Raw genomic sequence first — 19,651 nt, forward strand, 5'->3', positions numbered from 1 at the left:
TAAGACCCAATAATAATAATAATAATAAAACGTTACTGTGGACCTATATGCCATGCCTTTTAATAAAATTACCAGAGGAGTTCGCTGAAAAACAGGTAAAGTCAGCCTGAATTACTCGCGTGAAAATTGCTGACATGCATGGGAAATACAGCTTCTACAGGCTCGCCATAGCTCACTGTCAGGACTCAGGGACCAGAATTCGGGATGGCGGATCGTCGGGATGGCGATATTTCGGAGTGGCAGCCTGTAACCGTTGGTTAAATGGCCTGTTTGGTTGGTATTCGGATAACTGGGGCTTTACTGGTATAATGCAATAGCAACACCCAGCGGTGAAACCCGTGTACACGAAAAAAAAATTACCCACTCTAAATGTTTAGAGATTTTTGTACACAAACTCACCCCTAGTGCCAACGGTGCGGGACACACTGCAAAGACTAGGCCGACAGACGCTCATCGACGGCCCGACTTTGGTCAATGGCCGACCGTCGGCTTGGTGTTTTTACCTGGAAATGTTTGCATGCTTCCTGCTCAGAGTAAATACAGGCAGTTCTTGGTAGCTCCTCCTTGAACTTAGCTTTTCTCCAAAAACCATCAAAACAGAACAATCCAAGAGGGAAACAGCTCATTACCATGTCCAACCTGTGAGAGCTGGTCTTCAGTGCGCACTGAAACTATAAGGAAACAGGAACCAAAAAAGGTTCAGTGAACACCACTGCCACCAGCACTACTACCTTTAAGGTATCAACTGAAGGAACCCAGCACCAAGTAGTATCCAGTCAAATGACACCTGTATTTGATCTTTGTGTGCCCAGATCTAGAAACAAATTACTACTTGTATGGTTCTGCTCGCAGCCAATCACTGCAGGCATGATTCAAATTACTGCAATGTGTGATTGACCCACTACCACAGCAGCTTAAACCCAAACATCAGGGCTGTTCAATTATAAATTCAACTGGGTCAGATCAGAAATGTTAGATTTGATGTATAAACATGTGTCTGGTTCATCAGTGTCCTGATGTGAGTCAGTCATGCTGTCACCAAGTGTGACGAGCTGCTGAAAAATAATGTTGCAGAGAATAATACCACATTTTCGCAATTAATTAGTCTAAAATAAACATAAATACATAACAAAAATATCTCTGTGTTTTTACTGCTGCACCAAAACTGTGAATATTTAATAAAGTCAAACAGTGAAGATGACGAACACTAGCTGAGCGTGGATGTTTCTCTGCAGCTGCAGGTAAAGAAACTTCCCCGACATGAACACGTTTCCTGGTTAGTTAATGTTCCCGTTTTCTGACAGGCAGAACAAACTCAACGACACTAAAACAAACAAACAGTTCATTACTGAACTGGATAACGTGTTACTTCCGTGTTGACTTCACGTCATGGATCAAGATAAGGTCAGCTGTTAAAGTCTAACTATAGTGTTCAAACAGACGGTTGAAGAGGAACTGCTGCGTCACTTTAACTTCTGTTTGACCTCTGATGACTTTATAGTGACCGAACGCCGTCATCTCTTTATCTGGTTACAGTCTGAGAGTAACACACACCTTTATGAAAACATTTAGACCTGTTTTCATAGTAAATCTGACGCCAGACACAAAAAGTCTAAATACTGGACAGTTTTGAGGTCTGTCTGAGGTGGGAACGTTGAATCACTGATCAAGTTTTGGCTGATTTTCCATGCCTTGATGTCACAATATTGGCCTCTTCTTCTGCTGTTTAAGAAATGATTCATGCCCTGCTGCTGTTTCCTGTCACCACCTCCACCCAAAATACCAAAATTAATAAATAAAGAAGACAGGAGGGAGTGACTGATTTAAAACACCTACGTCCACATGTTCAGAATCAAGGGAGACAAAAATTCTCTCAATAAAAAAAAAAAAAAAACTAGAGCTACAATGATTGACAGATAATTAATCGCTACATATTTTGATTATCTACAATTCTTTTACTTTTTTTTTTAAGCAAAAGTGTGAACAATTCCTTAATTTAAGGGGAGGTACGTTTGTACGTTTGTATAAGCCTGTGGCTTCTTGACCTCTCCTGACACTTATTTTCTTTTCTTTTTACTGTTCTGATTTTATGCCGTTTTATTTGTACGCAAATAAAAAAATAATGATAAAAATAAATTTAAAAAATAAAAATAAAGACTAATAAATAAATTAAAATGAATAACAAATGATAAAATAAAATTTTAAAAAATCTGCTCCCTAATTGTTTTTTTTTTTAGAGCTACTCAAAATGAAATTTAGGAACAGTTTAACAATAAACAAAATTGATTTGACTATCTTGAGCTGTGTGACGTTTGTGCCAGAGGCATTCAGACAATTAAAATAATAATTTAAAAAAAAAGGTTCCAATTATTGAGATTTTAAAAATGTAATGTCAGAAAAATCATAAAACCCTAATTCCCATGTTTTATCATTTTTTAGACTTTTAAAATATTTATCTAAAACATAATTTAATACCGATACCCTATTTTCCCATGTTTTTGTGTCTAAGTGACTGATGGGAACAACAAGTTTGGAAATTGATCCAGTATTGCGTAAGATTGCTGCAGATGGCAACGATGAAACCGTCTGTAATGTAGTCACTTGGGGCAACTGTGCATCATCAATTTACATCCACTAAAAGTGCTTGTTTTAGTCACTGACAGGCTCAAAATATTATACTAACTGTCTGACAACATTATGGAAAGGATCACTACGGATATATATTATATTATATTATATACATTAGCTTAGCAACTAGCGACCTTTCCCTTGTCTCATATGAAACCAGGGACAACAGCAACATGTAACAAAAGGTAACGGCACACAATTCAGCTCCATTACAGCTCACAAGGTTCACTGACAAAACAACCGTCACACTAAACACGTTTTCCAAACAACCACAACATGCTAATGTTATTAGCACCAGCCTATGGCATTTTACATTGTATACATTAGCCTAGCGACGAGCGGAGATTTCCTCTGCTCATATGAAGCCAGGATAAATCACACACAAGACTTAAAATGCTATTTTTGTGGAGGCTTTATTGTCTTCACAATTTATTGTTTCTTATCTGTGAAATACAAGTAAATACAAGCTTTGTTTCCACTGAGGGAAATGGTTTCAGCTTACAGAGACAGACAGGAGGTCTGTGCACCGTGACGCTTAAGGCCCGAACATACTCGGGCGGAACGTACGTGGAGCGGACTCCGCGAAGGTCCGCCCGGACCAAAAGTGGATGTCCGCCATACCTGTGCGCACAAAGCTCAGATTTTACGACCACGCGGACTCCGCTCCGCGCACCAGTGACTGCTCAGCATGTATTTTTCACATCGACGCGCAAGAATTGTGGATAATGTAGTGTGTTTCTCGGACATTTTTTACAGGAAACTACAACGCGGAATGGCACTCGACTATGGAAGCCCGAATGACTGCGGACACTCCTCGTAGAGTCCGCTCCGCTTATAGTACGCCCGAGTATGTTCGGGCCTTTAGCATAGGGTGGGCGAGTTCAACTTTCTGTCAGGTAACTTAGCCTGTCCCCCCGCCGCTGGAAATAATGGATTAATCCTGGAAAGCTGTTGATGTAGCACTTTTCTCCTTATGAAAGTAACACGGCGATTATTTGACTAATGAGAATTTGGTCGGACGAGAGCATAGCGACCAAATAATCGACTAGTCGACCAGGAGACTACAGCCCTAGTAGGGATCTTCTCCATCATGTTGTCAGACACTTAGAATAACAATCTGAGCCTGTCAGTGACAAAAACAAGAAGTTTTATTGGACGTCAATTAATAGTGCTCAATTGCCCCCAGTGGTGACACTGCAGGTTGCAGCGGTCTCAGTCAATGCTGAACCAGTTTCAAGTATTATTGTTCCCATTCGTCACTTTGACACAAAAATGTGGGAAAATAGGATCCAGGTTAAAAAATACCAAAGTGACCCTTTAAAGGATCTGTGGGAACCTGGTGATAATAAACATCACTAATTATCTGTTGTCATATAAAACGAGATGCCACCAAACAATCGACTGAGAGAGAAAAACAGCCGTCCAGCTCACTTAACTCTAAGTCTTGGATTAAATTCTCTTAAAAATCAATGAGCTCTTATTTTGAAATAAAGGTGGCGAAACCGTGATTAGCTCCTGTGATTGGTGGAAACAGCACAGAGACGACGCAACACAGATATTCTGTTTTCTGACTGTTACAAGTCCTGTTGATCGTCTTCAGATCTTCAGTTTGAGAAACAAAGCAGCAGCAGAGAGTCTGTCAGAGTCTCGCAGAGGAAAGTAAAGAGGATTATCCAGAAGATTTACATCACTCACACACACATAATCCCAACCTTCCTCCGCTTCAGTAAAGGAAACTGGAGTACGTCCACAAGAGCAGGAACAGTGAAGCATGAGTGTCTTCAGTGGCTCCAATAACTTTAATAAAGTCTTTATTTTATTTTCAGATCATTGTCTGAAATAAATGGATCAATTCTTCCCTCTCTCTGCTTTAATCCCCCCCAAAAATTCTATGCAACTATATTATCCAATTTATGATGCAATACTGGGTTAAAGTCAGAATTATGACTTTCATAATATTATTCTCATTTTTTTAAACAATTCTCCAAAACACTGTCAAAATTCTTTATTTACACTGTCCTGATTTTAACCCCAAATAAATAATTAATTAATAAAATAATAATAATTAATATATTTCAGAACACATGAAAATTTTTGAGAAATTTTTTTTCAGAATTCTCCTGAGAATAAAGTCAGATATGTCTTAAAAAAGTGCAACTATATTTTCATTTTTAGGAGTTTAATCTCAGGAAAACATCAGAATTATGACTTGAATATTATTTTCTCACCCCGTCTCTAATGTCAACATTTTCTAAATTATTTATTAAAATTTTAATCCCAAAATAAATAAAATAATCATTTCAATTTTGAGAAGATTTTTCCTGAGAATAAAATCAGAAATGTCTCTATCCTGACTTGAAATTTAAAAAGTGTAACTATATTTTCATTTTGAGGGATTTAATCTGGGGAAACAGAATTATGACTTTTATATTATTTCCTCACCCTATCCTAAAATAATTCAAATAAAAACAATTGTCAAAATTCTCTAAATTATTCATCAAAACCCATTAAATCCCAAATTAAATAAATAAATAGCTTTCATTTCAGAATATCTGCAAGATTTTGAGTAGATTTTTCTCTGAGTTCTCCGGATTATGAGGTCAGAAATTTCTCTGGTTTGACTTTAATCCCAAAATTGTTTTGTCTTTTATTTACAAAGGGAAACTATATTCTCAGATTTATGAATTTAATCTTGGATAAAGTTAAAATTCTGACTTTAATATCATTACTTTCTCACTCTCCTCTAAATATTTCAACATAAATAGTTTTTTTATTCACAACGCACTGACTTTAATCCACAACTGAGTTCAGAATATCTTTATCTTTTCTTAAAGTTGTCCTGAGAGTAGAGTCCTAATCCTAATCCCGAATCATGCTGATTTAAATTCAGATTTTATTTAGAAAAATAATCTGAGAAAAAAATTCTTAGTTTTTATATTAATCCTTTGACGCATTTTCCCTCCTCCATAGATTTCATCTTCACGTTAAGAAAGAATAAGTCACATTTTAACTTCTCCCCAGAGACACGTCCGTCTTCTCAAGTTAAGGTTAACATTCATATATCGATAAGTGTATATAAAGATGGACCCTCTGTTGTGATGATGATGATTTAAACATGTGAGCTCAGTGATAATGAGAGCAGCTTCTGCTGTGAGGATTGATTCATTATCCTCTGACTCTGCAACAGGATCCAGGACACAGATCTGCTGGGAGCTGCGTCTCAATTATCTCACTCTAACCTACATACAGAGGACACTACTGTCCCACAGAGGACAATGTCCCACAGAAGACACTACTGTAACACAGAGGACACTTTACTGTAACACAGAGGACCAAACGTCTCCCCTTCTGTTCCTGGGATATGACGCTGAGTAATGGACAGAAGTGTTTATGCAGAACATTCTGATGTCACAGTGAAGTTGACCTTTGACCTTTGGATATAAACTGTCATCACTTTATCCTGTCAGACATCTGTGTGAACGTCTGTCATACGTGGAGCATGAATTCCTGAGTTAAGACCAAAAACATGATTTGTGAGATCACAGTGACCTTTGACCACAAAAATCTATTCAGTTCATTCCTGAGTCCAAGAGGACGTTTGTGCCAAAGAAACTCCCTCTCAGCAGTCTTCATTGTGTTTATGGGACAACACGAGAGGGACAAACTGAAAACATAACACCTCCAGCCACAGCTGTCACCATATTAAGTCATATTCTAATAATGGAAGTATTTTGACTTGCTGATGTCATGATGTCATGATGTCATAACGTTCCACATAGCAACAACCATAATGGCTGAAAGTGAAATTTCTGGTCAGCTCCAACTAGTTTTACTCTGATTTTATGCATATAGTGGTGCGCTCTTTACACAATGTTCCTAGTTTGGGATTTAAAAGCCCCACGATATCACCTTCACAACTCCACCTGCTTCCAGTCTTTGTGCTAAGCTAGGCTAACAGTTTCCACCTGTTTCCAGTCTTTGTGCTAAGCTAGGCTAACAGCTTCTACCTGCTTCCAGTCTCTGTGCTAAGCTAGCCTCACAGTTTTCACCTGCTTCCAGTCTTTGTGCTAAGCTATGCTAACAGTTTCCACCTGCTTCCAGTCTCTGTGCTAAGCTAGGCTAACTGGCTCCTGTCTGTTCAAACTAAACAACTTTGTTTCCCAGTCTCTGTGCGATCAGCTCCACTGACACTACAAACTGTGAGATCCATTACAGCTGTTGAGTTTGATTTATTCAGATTACAGACGGAGCTTCATCACCTCTGGCTGTGTTTTAATCCATATTCATCAGCTGTGGTATCGACGTTAATCCTGCAGCTGTGACACTGGACTCACCAGCACATGTTCACCATCTGATCTGGAAACAGTTCACTGCAAAAATCACACGTTCATGCTCAGTTTCTGAGCCTGTCCTTAAAACAGGGCTGCATGTTTTAAAGAAGGCTAATAATAACAATCATAATCCATAATAATCCTCTTTACTTCTTTACTGGTGTGATCACCAGGGGAATATATTTAAGGACTACACCTGAGAGATTAATTTGATATGTGTGTGCTCCATAGAGATTAACTGTGTTAAAATACTTCTACATGACGCATGTTTATTTATGTTTCAAGACACTGAGGCTGAGCATGTTTGTTTTATATCTGAGTGACTGTGGTTTTATAGGATTGTGGAAAATCTTAACAGAATCTTTCACCTTTACACTTGAGTTTTTATGTGAATTAAATAACCCAGATATATCATGTTCATCAGAGAGCTTTAGAGGAGCTGGTCGGTGGTTTCTTTTAGCTTTGGACAGAGCCAGGCTAGCTGTTTCCCCGTTTCCACTGTTTATGCTAAGCTAAGCTAACCAGCAGCAGGACATAGCTTCATATGTAGCGCACTGACAGTGGTGTCAATCTGGAAGGAGGAGGAAGAAGAAGATGAGGTTCACAGAGTCAGTGGAGCTTCGAACTAAAAGGAAAGGCTTCTTGTGTTTCACATTGTTTGGCTTGTTTTTCCTAAAAATTAACCAGCTACTAGTTAATGGGTGTCAAACTATCAAAATGCTAAACTACTGCTTCACAGCTCTGCAGGACTTCAGGTCATTTTGCTTTTTCCTTTACTTCATTTATACAGCAGGAAACAGCAGAGAAGCAGCTCCAACACAAAGCTGGAAGAGTGCAGATACACACAAGACTAAAATAACATAACAGTAGTTTAAAAACATAAACTCTGCTTTCCTTTAAAAAGCTGAAACTAAAATTATGACGCACTGTAACTGAAGTTGAGATAAACAGACAAACCAAAGTTTCATTTCCTGGTGAACTATTGTGCTGTTAAAGTGCTGGTTTATACTGAGAGAAGAAGAAGTGCCTAATAAAGACTGTTCATCATTGACCGACACAGATTCATGTGTCACTATAAAGAAAACTGGCCTGGAGCCAAACAGCAGAGTTTATAACACAGTGTGATTCAGATCAACAGTGAGTAACTGTAAAACTAAAAATAACTCCACAGTGAAGTCTGGAGCCGATCCAAAGAGGTCATCCTGAACTCCATCCACACTGAGGACATTACTGTAGGCTGCGAGGACATTACTGTAGGCTGCGAGGACATTACTGCAGGCTGCGAGGACGTTACTGCAGGGTGCGAGGATGTTACTGCAGGCTGCGAGGACGTTACTGCAGGCTGCGAGGACGTTACTGTAGGCTGCGAGGACGTTACTGTAGGCTGTGAGGACGTTACTGCAGGCTGTGAGGACGTTACTGTAGGCTGTGAGGACGTTACTGCAGGGTGTGAGGACGTTACTGCAGGCTGTGAGGACGTTACTGCAGGCTGTGAGGAAGTCCACAGCTTTATATCCATTTAAACCAGTTTCAACAGGAAGAACTACTCACGTTATGGACCGTCTACACATTATACTAAGGATATTTTGCTCTACGATATACCACGTTGTCCACATTCGTACAGTTTTAGGTAACGAAAACGAGAAGATTTTCAGAAAATTTGTAGCACAAAGCAGCCACTNGTTACTGCAGGCTGTGAGGACGTTACTGCAGGCTGTGAGGACGTTACTGCAGGCTGTGAGGACGTTACTGCAGGGTGTGAGGAAGTCCACAGCTTTATATCCATTTAAACCAGTTTCAACAGGAAGAACTAACACGTTTCTCACGTTATGGACCGTCTACACATATATACTAAGGATATTTTTCTCTACGATATACCACGTTGTCCACATTCATACAGTTTTAGGTAACGAAAACGAGAAGATTTTTCGGAAAATTTGTAGCACAAAGCAGCCACTTGAGGAGTGAGGAGTCAATGACGGGATGAAACAGTGAATAAAACAGGTTTTTCAACAATCCTAAATCACCAAACCTACGAGAGGTCCTTGAGCATACGGTCATAAATGTGCACACACAATATTCGGCTGACTGGTCCAGTAGTTTGTGAGAGTAGCTGGGGACAGACCGACAAACACGCTGACCGAGTCCTGCTGACCCAAAGCAGCATCTGGCAGACTGAGGTTAGCTGTTGTATAGCCTCGGTTTCACTGTATTACCGCACATCTACCGTTTGCTCACCTAGCACCAGTCAGTACGTTCACATGACAGAGAAAATCGATTTCTTGTGTCAGTCTGACTTAAACCAGACTTAAATAAAGTACTAAAATACATGTTAACATGTTAGTGCGACTGAAATCGTACCAAAACTAATGTCTCAAAGTCAGACTAACACACCTTGATAATGTGATTGACAATTTCCACCCTGGGCTTTGACCTGGAAGTCAAAAGCATTAAATGTGTAAGAGAAGAAGAAGCCGGTAACAACATGGAGAAATCTACATCCAGAGCCGTGACTTTTTGGACGGACCAAATGTACAGAGCTGTAAAGTTGTCCGTCACGGTACCAGTTAGCTGCTAGCTAACCGTAGCTAACTTATCTGTTGATTGTTTGGTCTGTGACGTAATAGGTCAACAGGAAAAAGGTCCAACACTAACAAGCTGAAAGGGGGCATATCTCCACCTATAATAGTGGAGTCGCACATACTTGGGTCAATAAATGGATTCCCCTCCCGTGCTTGTATACTGGGACAAGGACAGTAGTCATTTCCTGCAGCTGTTTCACAATAAAAGCCTTTAATGTTACACAGCAGTAACAGAGGACAGAGCAGACTGTACCTCGCCTGATGAAAGGCTCTATAAGTGGCCTACGTCCCTCTGGGGGGTCGGGACAGACTGGAAACATCCTGACCCATTTTCTCAAAGCTGGAACCTGAAGACCTAAAGAGACCACCGACTATGATGTGGGTTTTGTGGTTGTTTGTGTATATGGGTGTCTTTACTCTGCTGCCTGAAATAAACTGTTTGTTTCTAAAACTTTGTTCCCATTTCCTAATATATCTGTGCCTCTGTCTTTCAACACAGTTTTAGCTTAGCATGTTGTATTTGTGGGGAAAATGTGTTTAGTACAAGACAGTTGTTTTGCTTGTTAACCTTGGGAGTTATTAGGGAGCCAAATTTTGTGACGTTACCTTTGATAAATGTTGCTGTTGTTCCTGGCTTCATATGAGTAGACACAGAGCTAATTTGTACAATGTAAAATGCCATAGGCTTGTGCTAATAACGTTAGCATGTTGTATTTGTGGGGAAAATGTGTCCAGCAAAGGACAAGTGTTTTGACTGAAAATCTTGCGACGTATAATGGAGTCAATTTGAGTAACTGTGTTTGAAATTGTCGCTATTAAGCCATGTTTAATGTGTGTTTAATGTGTGTTTTATTAAGCCATGTTTAATGTGTGTTTAATGTGTGTTTTGAATCACCTTAACTTCACAGAAACCCCACTGCTGTCTAGCACTTTGGAGGTGTAGCGACACCTCCCTAACACGACACAGACACACCACTACACAANTTTGAAATTGTCGCTATTAAGCCATGTTTAATGTGTGTTTAATGTGTGTTTTGAATCACCTTAACTTCACAGAAACCCCACCGCTGACTAGCACTTTGGAGGTGTAGCGACACCTCCCTAACACGACAGACACACCACTACACAAGTATAAATCCTCACAACGGCGCAGGCCATGTGCGCAAGCTACTGTATGACGTAAGCTCTACATATAGCCAACGTACAATTATAAATCAACCCCGACATTCTTACCCTAACCAGTCTCACTCCTCGTGCCTAAACCTCAATCCAACCAACGAGGGCAACAAGTAGTAACCAATCAAATGGAGAGTAAGGCGGGTCATATGCGAATATATCAGCAACTAATTGAAAAATGTTAACATATAACCCAAACACCAAAGTATTCATTGATGATCTTTAGGTTGTGGACAAAACAAGACATTTGAGACGTTGTCTTGGGCTTACGGAAACACTGGTCAACATTTTTCACCATTTTCTGACATTTAACAGACCAAATAAATCATCAATTCATCAAGAAAATATTTGATTGATCTGAGTGTTTTACGCCGTCTGTCGGCGCTGGAAAGCTGCAACATCTTGTTTAAAATGCGCTAACCAATTTGGACTGAACATCTAAATTCCTACACTCACAGACAGACCCTGAACACCCACAGAGGTCTTACCTGTACAAGACGCCCACAGGTGAGCAGAGTTTGAGAGGATCCACACACAGACTGCAGTGATGAAGTCTCTGTGGTTCATGTGTGACAGATTACTGCGGATCCAGGTCTCTGCAAGACCTGGATTTGCTGCAGCAGCTTGTCGTTGAGGAGTTTAAGCCTCTGATTAATGACTCATTACGGAGAGGTGGGGGGCGGGGCTTAGAGACCAGCTGACAGGTGGTGGAGAGGACACCTTAAAGCTCCTCAACATGACTGGTCTCCAGAGTGATACTGTACTTTCTCCATTAAACTCTAGGTAGCTTCACTCCCTGTGTAAATACCTGCTAGTATTTATATTTCCTGTTTATCACAGTTTACTGCCGACAACGCCCGCCTCACCCTCACAGATCAATAAAGTGTCTTGTCTTAAATGACAGCAATAAAGTGTCAGGCTTTATGACTTCTGCTCTGGCAATGGAGCGCCTGTTTCAGGAGGTTAAAAATGATCAGGGGTTATCACAGAGAAGTTAAACACACATTTATTGATTATCAATTAAATTTTTTCTTGATTTTAGGCTGCCAAACTGAAACCTGGCCGCGGACTACAGATGAAAACTCCTGGCTAATTCTGGCATATTTACAGTTTAATGTTCATTAATATTCACTGACCCTGAAAACTTAACTTAACAGAATAAACTAATACATATATTTGTTATATAGTCTCAGCAGGAGTTTATTTGTGACTTTACAGCTCAATATGCAAAGGTTTTTTTCTGAAAAATTGAGCTGTCATTTTAGATTTTAGTGTCCTAAAAAAAAATCAGCATCATTAATTTTATTTATGTCCTGTGATATTAAGAATCTAAGTTTTATTTTGAAGTTACATTTTTAAGTCTTTCTTCATGAATCTACTTCCTAGAGCTAATTCCTGTTCCTGAATTAGAAAAAATGTGTCAAGATGATTCACAGAAAAATAGAGATTATTCGGTGAATTATATCGCTCAGTATCATAAACATAATGTGTCATAATGGTTCTTTATCAGCATTTATTAGCTGATAAAACTGCTCTGACAGAAGCTGATCAGGAAGCTGCTGTCTTGGTTTTATTTGGCTCATAGGCAACACTTTTAACTAAAGAAATAAAACTAGTAATAATTTTGGGTGAAACTGCCCTTTAATTTTAGGGTTCTACCTGCTAAAACCATTTCCAGGTAATCTTCTCTTTGTTTTGACTCATTCTTCCTCCACGGAGCCACTGAGTGCTTTGTATTGAAATTTAATCATCGCTGAATTCATAGCAAGGGAATATTTTACTTTGAAAACCTGGCACCAGAATCCATTTGGTTCTAAATTCACCTCTTTGAAATTAAAATACAAAATTTCTTGATTTGCAGTTTCAAAAGCTGAATTTGATTTTTTCAATGTTCATAAATTCCGATCCAAAAATATAAGTTTCATAATTTCCAAAAATATATAATCTTATTAAATTAGGATCAGTCCGGACATTTACATGCACACAGTAGTCGAGCTAAGCTCATAGCTCGGCTAATCAGTCAAGTCGGTCTTCTCATCTTGTCTCAGTATACATGCAGAAGAGAAAATCGAATTTCTGACCAAGTACGTCTGACTCCGCCTCGATAGGTGACGCTGTGTCCTTTTAATATAGTGCGTATTGAACTAGTTCCGGTTCTTGTTCAGAAGCTTTTATACATAAATCTGCGTTTCATGTTTTCCTACGATCCATAAAATTCAAAATGTGTAGCTCCTTTAGCTGTCGGAGCATGAATGTAATTTCCTCGTCCGTCCAGACGTGCGTCTTCTCTGCTTCTCAGTCGCCATGGTGTTTGTTTGTTTTTCCAGGAGTCACTGCACTGCTGCTGCGTCATCTCCTTCTTCTTCTGGGTGAAAGCCCGCAAAAGAAAAAGTGGTGCATGCGCAGAACGCTGAGTCCGACTCCAGTGGGACTAAGTGGATACCTGCAGCAATAGTTCGATTTTCAATCGAATTATCTAGGTGTGCTAGTCGAGCTACAGATAGTCCAGTTTCAGTCGGACTAAGCCAATAATTGGATTTTCTCAGGCTGCTTGTAAACGTACTGAATATTAAGTCTTTAGTGGCTGTTAAATACTTCTGTCTCTTATTTGTTTCCTACTCCTCAGGCCTCTCAATCAACCTTCAGGTTTTCCCGCAGGTACATTACAGGTGCACTGTATATGCACTATAGGTGTTTTGGTGTATTGTAGGTGTGCTTTAAATGTTCAGCATACTGTACTGTAGGTGTGCTTTAAATGTTCAGCATACTGTATTGTAGGTGTGCTTTAAATGTTCAGCATACTGTACTGTAGGTAGTAAATGTTCAGCATACTGTACATACTGTACTGTAGGTAGTAAATGTTCAGCATACTGTACTGTAGGTAGTAAATGTTCAGCATACTGTACTGTAGGTGTATTTTAAATGTTCAGCATACTGTAGTGTAGGTAGTAAATGTTCAACATACTGTACTGTAGGTGTATTTTACATGTTCAGCATACTGTACTGTAGGTGTATTTTAAATGTTCAGCATACTGTACTGTAGGTGTATTTTAAATGTTCAGCATACTGTACTGTAGGTGTTTAAGTAGAGCACAGAGAAGCAGGAAGTGTTTCTGCTCTTTTGTTGACCTGCATGATGACCAGATGAATAATCAGGGGAACTCCTGTCTGACTGTAATGTTGACCAACTGCACGGTTTCTAACAACAGTCGGCTCTGACTAACTGCTGCCTTCACTCTTTAAACACCGATTGATACAGGGAGACAAAGATCTCAATGGTTTACGCACAAATAAATAAAGACCAGATCCTGATAAAGTCAGGGTAAAAACATTTCAGTAATTTCAATACTTATTTCCAATTATTTCGCTTCTACTTTCACATTTCTTTCAATCACTGTTAAGCTATTTCTCCTTTGAGGCTCTTAATGTAAAACGTCTGTGTAGAGTTTTTGAACAGAGGCTTAACGACAAACAGAACAACATCAAAAGTTAAATTAATAAGAAGTGGGTGTTACACTGAATTTATCAAGAATTTTCAAAAATTGAGAAGATTAAAATAAACATAAAATGTTGGCTCTAAAATAAAGAATAGGACTGCAGGTAATGATTATATTCATAAATCTAAATGTTCTTGTATTTTCTATAATAATTTATTAAGCATTTTTTTCTGTATGAATGACAAAAAAATAGTGAAAAGCACCAAAGCTTATATTAAATAAATTGGAAGCTGCTAATTTCTAACATCCCTGCATTAAAAAAAGACTAAAACAATTATTCAATTATAATAATAATTGTTGATTGATTCAATTATTCATTGACTCATCGTTTAGCTGAATGAACTGTTCAGCTCTGAAACTGACTTCTTTCAGTGACTCTGGACTGATTAATTTCGGACAATCTTTCCTTTCATTTCTGACATCACAGAGGTACTTCCTGTCTGAACTTCTGCACGTGCTCACAGGTGAGAACATCTTTAATCGTCACATTAAGGCTGAGACATCAAGTTAAAACCTGAAACTCATTAATAAACTTTAAACTTATACCAGTCCGTATCTGATCTGAGGTCAGCAGTATGTCGTCTTATCTTTGCTCTGATGTGAGCGCAGCACTCTAAAAAAACTTAGCTAAGACAGATTTTTCCTGAATCGATCAATAGTTGTGTCTCTACAGTCACCAGTCCGCCTCTGATGGATCAATGAACACGATGACATCACACTGTTTCAGCTCCTCGCTCAGTTTAAACGTGAAACTCGACTCTCGTCAATCTCCTGAAAAACTGACTCCAGTCTCCTGTTTCCCATAATCCTACACTGCCTCCTCCTCCTCCAACAACGACACGTCACATCACAGCAGCACCTGGCAGGTACGGTTACATCACCCTGTCGCCACGGTAACTGACGACACACAAACAGGACGGGATGTCCCAGGAGACGCCCCGGCAACAGTCAGTGACACCAGCAGCATCAAGAGTTCAGAGAAACTGTGACGGAGTTTAATGGACAAAGCAAAAAACACAGACAATAGATTAAAGATAATTAAAATAATATTTTAATATATAATATTTAATAATTTTTCATTTTAATTTTTGTTTTTGTTTTTTTTTGTCCTAGAAACAGTTGAATTTAAAGGCGATGTTACAGCCCTTAAACGTGTGCTCATTCAGATTAACTTTTGCACATGTATCCGAGTATATTTTTAAAATCTGGAAACAGATCTTCGACTTGCAGAATTTTCCCCTGCAGATATTTTGAGCTGAGTAAACGACTGGTTGCTCAGAGAGTAAAAAAACAGCCCCAGCAGAGACCTTGAGTCATGGGAAACATCCCGAAATAGTCTCTCCCTCTCAGCCCCTCTGGACGACAACAGCTGGAGGGATGTTTCCCATGAAGACCAGAGTCCCAACAGAAAACAGATCCAGGACCAGCTGCGGACTTTAATCCTTCTCTATCTGACTCAAACAGGATGCTCTTAAAATGGGACAAAGCAGCAGAAAGCAGCGACGATTACACAACAGACTGAGCTCAAAGGTCCTCCAAGTGTTCAGCATCAGCACATGTGGCTTTCTAAGAGCGTGATGACCTTTGACCTCCAGAGCAAACAGCTGACGGGGAGCTAACAGAGCAGTATTCGAGGGGGAAATACCCAACAGGTAATACAGTCTTACTGCTCTGAAAATAAACAACTATGAGATTAAAATTCACTTTCCAAAACATCCCAAAATTCACAACAAGCTCAGGTTCAACGAATCGAAACTAAAGAGTCGACCATGTTTGAGCTTAAAAACATCAACAGTAAGCTCTGGGAAGATTTGTGTACTTACTTTGAACCAAACAAAGATGGCAGCTCAAGTAAGCAGTGAGGTCAGAAGGTCAAATATCCTCCGCCATGGTAACTATAAAATACATTTTACAGTCCATCTGATGCTGGTTTTGTTTCATCACTGTAGCCAGTATCTCACTATCACTATCCTCATTCAGATTTTAAGAAGCTACAAATTATATTCAGCCACAAAATAAGTCTGAAAAGCTGCAAATCAGATCAGAAGCACAGAGAGTTGTTGACTAGAGATGATACACCGTCTCATGGTGGTCACTTCCTGTCAGAGAATTGTTGAAGCTCTTCAGATGTATAAAACCAGGTTGTTGGCTACCTTCAATTATGTGTCTGCTCCTCGATTACACTGTAAATTATTCATACTCCTTTAGTCTGTAAGGATCATCAGATCAAAAGAATCGAAAGTTTTTCGTAAAAATTAATCAAAGTTGTGAGGATTGTTTCAACAGGATAACGTGGAGCTGTGTCGGTATGCAGGATGTCGTAATACTCAAGTGCCATAACTCACTATCTGTCCGATGCTCTGTCTGTCGGAGCTAGATCAAATTAATGATTCATAATTGATAGATTATCTGAAGCCTAATCTTTAAGACACGTCATATTCATACTGGTTCAAATAAACAACAAATTGATTGCATTTCCTCGGGCTGCCCTCTAATAGTCGACCAAATGTTAGTCGACCAGAAAGGTCATTAGTCTGCAAGATTTCATTGGTTCTTTAGTCGCAGGAAAACAAACATGAAACTATTTATTTGGACTTGTAGTTACACCTGTCAAGTGTTGCTGGAACCCCAAAACACAGGAGCTACAGTTCCGGAAGTAAACAACTGACCACTTCCGGTAGCCATGTTTGTTTGTGTCAACAAGCACACAACTGGAAAAACTGTTCAAAATCTTCTTTACTGTGCATTGGAGTGAATATTTGTTAGATTAACGAGATATTAAAGTCTTTAAAGACTTCAGAAATGTCTTTACATATTTAAAAAGTTTTGTGGAGTTACAGCGACATTAATCGTTTTAAACCATCAAATAACTAATAATAAACAGGATTCTGTGACTTTAATGTAAAAGTCTCTCATGTAAAGAGACCAAGTGAAGCTCAGTTCTGTATCATTTTAATATAGAGACCTTTAATCTCACCTGAGACCTGCACCAATTACCTGGACACGTCACAGGAGGTTAAATTAATGAGCTGCTGCTTATTACCGGCTGTTAACGGTTCACACCTGCCCTCCAGGAACATATTCACCTGTTATTTCACACTATACATTCATTAATGTGAGTCAGCTTTAACAGGGAATAAAAGATTCAATTAAACAATATGGAGCTTTACGTGTTTTTGTTTCCCGCTAAAACCAGGTGAGACTGCTAGCTAACACCTTCCGGCTACCGTCAAAGATAACAGGAACCGTTTGTTTTTGAAACACAAAGGAGATAAAATACTACCGTGAGGACCTTCCGGTAACCCCGGCTGGAACAATGCGGAGCCGCGCTATCTGTATCATCCCTGGCAACCGGGCTCCATTCAGGCCAAGCCAAACAAAAGGGCTCCGACACACACCGGGCAGCCCCCGGACACACAGCCGGGGACAGACCGCCTGTTGCCGGGGGCTGCCTCACACACACACACACACACACACACACACACACACACACACACACACACACACCTGTGCGACCACGTTAACTCGGCTCAATTATTTTTGCTTTTAATCCAGGTAAATCCAGGTGTTTCTTCTTTCAGTGACAAACTGCGGGTCACTATGCGGAGCGTGGAGCTGCCCTTCACCTTCATTTGTCTCACTAACACACACTCCGCCAAACCCCATTCAAAATTCTGTAGATTTAAGGTAAATTCGCGTGTAAGCAAATAAAAATGTCGGCTTTCACCTGGAATATGCTGCTACAAGTTGTTTAGGTGCTGCTGGTAATTTCGGCATAAATACAATCCTTTATTAGGTCATCCATTTTAAAGAAATAGCTAAGTAAAACTTAAAGCTCCACGTTACCGCCCACTACTACATAACGTTCTTTTGCCTTGAGAGATAACAGGAGATGTGGCAATAAAAGTTGAATCTAAATAAAAGTGTCATATTTATGTGTGGTGGATGTACGCCGAAGTAAAGATGTGATCACAGCACTTGGTTTGCTTGTGTTTTTTTCGTGTTTACTCGAGTGTAAAGATCTCCAGAATCATTTAATCTTAATTTTCCAATGGTGTCTGGTGCGGGTGTTCTCCGCTTACAGCACAGAAGGGCCACCTTTGCCTCTCCGGAGCAGGAGGGCAGATCAAGTTGCTTCGGTTTGCATTTACATTTTCTGTGCAGGTTCAACAATGAGCGAGCTGTTAAAATCATGATATATTTATTAATCCAGCGGTTTGACCGTTAAGTTGATGAAAACACCTGTTTTTTAAATGACCGTCGGTGAGGCGACAGAAATGTTTGGTACCGGGCGGAGCTGCCGGAGGAATGTGAAGTGTTGGGCTCATTAAAACAGGCTTACCTGCAGGTGTGGGCTTCATCAAATTATCCGTTAGAAAAACATGGCACAAAAACCCGCTTATATCTCCGGTCCCGGTCGGTGCTTACCGGCTCCTGTGAGCACTTTGTATCCGACAAACACAGCTGGTGTTCGGGTGCAGGAGTGAGCAGTGAGCAGCTCTGCTCTCCGGAGATCTGCTCTCCTTAAAACTACACTTGACTTTGAATTGTGTTAAAAACCAGCAGCAGCAGTCAACCTGACCGGAGACTGTGGGCGGAGTCAGCCCTGCGCATTGGCTGACAGGCAGTCCAGCTGCATTAGAGGACACGCCCCATTCACTATCACAGTTACTGATATTCACAGGTACTGCAGCACTAATACCACACTGTGGAAATACTCTGTTACAAGTTAGAGTACAAATGTATTAGCATAAAAAATACTTAAAGTACCAAATTTACTACAGCATAGAAATACACAAATTATTGTTGCATTGAAGTGTTAAAGATGGAGTTCATTTTAACATTAAAGCTGCAAGCGGTGATGAACAGGGGTGCTCAGCCATCACCAAGGCTGTTTTGGCCAAATTTGAGGTGAATCTTGTCGACTTTGTACAGCCCTATTTAGACGGGATTAGTTTAACGTGGAGATGTGGGGTTAAGTAATTATTACCAGGGTCCCGTCCGAACGCACCATGTCTGTAATCATTACAGATAATGTCAGTAAAAAGTACGGCGACTTTTACCTTCTGTAAAACGATCCGGAGAAAACACCTCGGGTAATATTAATCCTGTGCGAATGCGATCCTCTGTAAAAATGTATGTAAATATTTCGTCACGTCCTATTTACAACCATTTTTCCACATTTATGATCGCCCCACCTCGTGGCCCAATTGTTGAAAAACGCACGCTAAAGTGCCCTCCTGGGAGCCAAAACGCGCACTAAAGTGCCCTCCTGGCAGCCAAAATGCCATCCTGGGAGCCAAAACGCGCACTAAAGTGCCCTCTTGGCAGCCAAAATGCCATCCTGGGGGCCAAAATGCGCGCTAAAGTGCCCTCCTGGGAGCCAAAACGCACGCTAAAGTGCCCTCCTGGGAGCCAAAACGCGCGCTAAAATGCC

At 40.0% G+C, this 19,651-nt stretch overlaps 1 protein-coding gene across 8 annotated transcripts in view; it reads right to left on the bottom strand.

Moving 5' to 3' along the window:
• eps8a (epidermal growth factor receptor pathway substrate 8a) overlaps positions 1-18,752 on the bottom strand; it is a 61,808-nt gene extending 43,056 nt beyond the window's left edge. For 4 of the 8 annotated variants that reach the window (XM_050036295.1, XM_050036298.1, XM_050036294.1 and 1 more), the window contains exon 1: positions 18,557-18,752. The gene's annotated coding sequence lies outside the window, so the exon portion shown is untranslated. Of the gene's footprint in view, positions 1-11,205; positions 11,334-18,556 lie in introns of those variants that run through there. The other 4 variants (XM_050036297.1, XM_050036293.1, XM_050036296.1 and 1 more) reach the window with 2 other exon arrangements.
• Between the last annotated feature and the right edge of the window lie 899 nt (positions 18,753-19,651).

This window comes from Epinephelus moara, chromosome 23 (assembly GCF_006386435.1).
Source record: "Epinephelus moara isolate mb chromosome 23, YSFRI_EMoa_1.0, whole genome shotgun sequence".
In the NCBI taxonomy this organism is placed as follows: Eukaryota; Metazoa; Chordata; class Actinopteri; order Perciformes; family Serranidae; genus Epinephelus; species Epinephelus moara.